This window comes from Chironomus tepperi, unplaced genomic scaffold (genome assembly GCF_022539635.2).
Source record: "Chironomus tepperi strain 1889 unplaced genomic scaffold, CSIRO-AGI_Ctep_v1 contig_84, whole genome shotgun sequence".
NCBI classification, from domain to species: Eukaryota; Metazoa; Arthropoda; class Insecta; order Diptera; family Chironomidae; genus Chironomus; species Chironomus tepperi.
The window spans coordinates 629272-634094 of record NW_027226206.1 but is presented as its reverse complement, the minus strand read 5'-3'; positions in this window follow the sequence as shown (position 1 = coordinate 634094).

Genomic DNA, 4823 nt, shown 5'->3' with positions numbered 1-4823 from the left:
GTAAAAATACAGCAGATGGTCGCTCTATTAACATGTGATTCTAAGATGGATATCGCCTATAGCCTGCTTTATAGCTATCTACCACATACAACTTAGACAGCTTAAATCACTTCTTTACAGGAGCTCTTTAAATCCCAAAGGAGGCTTCCTAATAACTTGTCCAATGAATCAATGTCCATATTGTCCTCAATTATCCACCTCTGCCTGTTTATAATCAATTTTCATGACTTTTAACACACAAAAAAAAATTCATCTCACTCAGCAAACAGATTTAATTCCATTGTTCATCTTGTGATCAAAAAATAGCTCATTTCTAATCATTTTTGATGAAAAGCTAGAAAATTTCTCCTCAATTTATTTAAATCATTTTACTAATGTTTGGCATTTATTTTGATGCCACGCACCGTAAACAGCTCGTTTTTTCATACTTTTCACATAAATATTATTAATATTATTGTTTCCAACCGAGGGATGATCGTAATTAAGCAGTGTCACATGCGATTATTTCAATGTAAAATTGTGTATGAGACACAAACATGGCACAAAATTTACATTTTACATCTGTTTTTATTGATGCATGCTGCTGAAAAATTTATATGCCTAACTTACATCAAATGCGGTGTTTGTGCTACATTTTAATACACATGAGAATTTTCCGATTTTCTACTGGATTTTCATCAGTTGAAAATGTAAAGTTTTTAGGTATTTTTAAAAATCGCATTTCCAACAATTTTGAAATTTCCTTCCTTGTGTATATTTTTGAACTTTCTTCTCGATTTTTTTGTGTTATTTTAGGTAGTATCTTATGAGATGAATCAACTACATGTTGTTGCTTCACGTATTGTGTGTGTATTTTTGATGCCACTGATGTTTTTTCAACGTTATGCCTCGTTAATTTTTTGTTATCTTGAGTAATTTTATTTGATATATTTAATCTCGTCGCTTTGTCTAGGCACTATGGTGAAATTGTTTGAAGTACGTTGAGGCATTGTGTCGAAATTTAATAAATAATCAAAATTACGAGATCTGCTGTTATCTTGAAATTTTTATTGGATGTGATAAAAATGAGTGAATAATTCTGGGGGTTTTTTGGGGTTTTCTTATCAAATATTGAGATTTAATTGGACGATAATTGACACTTTATTGTCATGTATGGGTTAAGTTGGTATTAAGACAGATTGATTGTTTTGATCCATGATGATTACAAGATGTTAACCCGATCTGACTCGCCGCCGTGGTGGCAATATTTCAATTTGTGCCGATCGGGTAATGACCCTTAGTTGACTAAATAAGGCTACAACTAGACAAAGTCAAGTTAATGTCTATTTAATATCTAGTTTTATCGTTTTTTGTTCACTCAAGAAACGAGCAATGCCACAAACAAATTGTCACAACTGAGGCTCCTTGGCTGCAATAATCATTTTCACACAGAACCTCTCATTTAGGACATAACCTAATATTGATTTCATGGCAAACCAGATTGGCATTTTAATTAGAATTAAGTGTCATTTATTTTGCAATAACGCCCACTTGCAAGCTGTTGACGAGCGGAACCAATTGACCTTAATTCAACCAAGGCTAAGAAACTTATTAAATTGATCTAGACTTCGTCCAAAACTGCAGGCCTTCTGACAAGAAGATATAGTCGAAAGCTGCAAGTCGAATCCTAAAATGATCTGAGGTTCGTGCAAAAACTACGGTTCCTGGATTTACTTAATTTGTCGAAATCAAAATATCTGAAGATTATTGATAACCTATCGACTTACTTCCCGAAATCTGTAGATTTAATCTAGAATGAAATGTCATTTATTTTGCAATAACTTCCATTTGTAAGCTGTTGTCGAGCGGATCATAATTGACCATAATTCCCAAGGGTAAGAAACTGATCTGCTTGATCTAGAGTTCAAAAATTGCATGCAATTTCCATCATGAATGGGCGTTAAAATTTCCCATTCCCACGAATAAAACGATCTATGGTTCGTCACAAAAACTACAGTTCATCTGGATTTACTTAATTTATCGATGAGCAAACCAAATCTTCTTATCCGCAAACTTTTTTCATAACCTTGCAGACATTCCCGAAAACTACAGATTTAAAATGCGTCATACACGAATCATCATGTGAAAGCGTAAAAATCAAAGCTTCTTTTTTATGAATCTGAACACTTTTTGTCAATTTCAGTAAGATTTCTTTTCCAGCACTTCGCATTTAAATCCTAAGATGATCAAAATGTGGTCAATCAGTTTCGCATCCTTGAATTAAACGTCTGCTTGACTACCACGTGAACAACATTAATTGCATATTGAACGAATTTCCATCATGAATGGGCGTTAAATTTCCCATTCATACCACGAATATAAATGATTCCGCATTAATCACCTAACAATTCATTTCATCAATTCATTTCAATCATCAGATCATATCGATCAATCGCAGTCAGAACCAAATCTTCTTATTTCCTCAAACTTCTTTTACCATTCCAAAAATGAAGACATCAAAAAACTTCCTCTGCACAACATGAGTAGATATAAAATGCGTCATACACGAATCATCATGTGAAATGTAAACTTTTATCAAAGCTGCTTGCGTTTTATGAATGGAACGTGAACACTTTTTGTCAGTCTAATCATGAAAACTATTTAACAGATTTTTATTCATTCGGATTTTCCACACGCTCGGATTTAAAGATGTTATTGCATTTTGAATGACTTCTTTATATTTTTGTGTGTGGAACAGAAATGCAATTGTGGCTTTTGTGTGTGTTTGGCGAATATTTAAATGAAATTTTATGAGATAATGAGGTAGAATGTAGCTGTTTAACCCTGATGAACTCGGGAACAGATGATCTGGTAATTCAGAGCTTAACCCGAATAGCACAAGTCGGTTGATCGATCCAAAATCTGGTACTAGACCTTTATGACTCTGGAATAGTACGCAATTTAAAGATAAATGACTCTGGCAGGTAGACTCATGGATGTGTGCCATTTGGACAAGTCAACTCGGATTCTACACGATGAGGCATCAACATCATTTTATGAATATTCTTGTTGTTCATATAAAATATTCAAGTCATAATTCAATTTTTCCCTTTGTTTCTTCCCAAATAAGTCATAACCTTGCGTAAATAATCGCAAAACACAATTATGAATATTACTGAGAATTTTGCGATCTAAGTGTGATTATTAAGTGTATTACTCTAGTATAAAAAATATATTTTTATTGCTTATTACTCATATCACACAATTATAGGCAATTAAAGAAATAAAAATGTCAATAAATAAAAAATTGTAAAATAAGCAAACGCGAACGTACAAGAAGGTGAATTAGTACATTAATAATTCAATGCTGTCCGTAGACTTATCAGTGATTATCGATTCTCAGTAATCCAGTAAAGTGGAAGTCATTTGTGTTTATAAAACAATCATAAATTTATGAGTGGGGGTAATAAGTTATCTTAAAGAATTAGAAAATAGAGGAGTTCGAAGTCAATATTGAATGAAAATGTCAATTTTGTAAGTGGATATTGAGTATTTAAATTCAAGTCGACTTTGAGCTCTGAATATATTTAAAGTAGTTTCGATTTGTACCAGGGTTTTTCAAAGATTATTCAAAATCGAGTGTTGCAAAGGCTCAGTGGTGGAATGTTTCGACACCTAAATACTTCAATTCCGAAAAAGCTACTGAAAGCCTTCCTTTGTAGGCTACAGACAGTAATTTCATCAACGGAGAGGTTCCTGATCCCATTACAAACTGTTGTTCTAGAGAGTACGGGTTCTACAGAGACTGTGGATTGTCATTTAACTCTTTACATCGGAAACCCATGTTATCCTTCTATTAATCAGTATATGCTTTAAATAGTATTCGTCAAAATATGTTTTCACTAAAATAATATTCAATTGATGTTCCTTGTTGTATTGCCAATAACCTTGTTTTTACATCGTTTTCATAATTATTTGCTTGAATTTAAAATTGAGTGAGAATTATTTTTTTAAAATATGTCAAACAGTTGTAACTGCTGATCATGTCTTGTCATCAAAATAACTACGTAGCGGTGCTCCATTGACTGTGTGCTATTATAGTTGCTGATCCCTTAATTTCCAACACCTGCAGATCAATTGTGATACATGACCTTATTTAAATGATGCCTAAAGCTACCTTTGTGGTTGACTATCAGTTGTCAATGTCCAAAATCAAATCCAACAATGTCTCTATCAACAGCTTGTCACAGTAAGTCCCGCAAATAAACGAACAAAGATAAATCAATAATAATTAGAGCAACACAACAAGTAAATTTCCTAGAAATCCTCATTAAGTTCATTTAAAGTCAACAGTAATTATGATGGAAATAAAGCGAGGAAAAAAAACACAAAATAAGAAAAAAATAATAAAAGAAACGGTGAAATTTAAGCGTACATGTAGAACGTGTCTGAAAATATCTATAACCACTTGAAACAGACTTTTTATATTTTTTTTCCCATATTATAATACTGAAACAGATTATAATATAGTGGAAAAGAAAAGAAAATCGTCATTTATACACACAACAAGCCAGTCAGGCAGGCAAAAAAAGAAAAATTGTAAAAAGAGAGAAAAAAGAAAAAAAGACGAAATGGAAATGTTGTGTATGAAGCGGGATCGAAATCAGCTAGAAATACAACAACAATCATGAAGGAAAAAACGACGTAATACAATCGAATGAATCTTTCCATACACAAGCCATCATCAGCATCATGATCATCACTTTTGTGTAAAGGAAAAAAGAAAAGAAAATCGAAAGAAAAAGAAGAAAAATGAAAAAAAAATTTCCTCATGCAGACTTTTC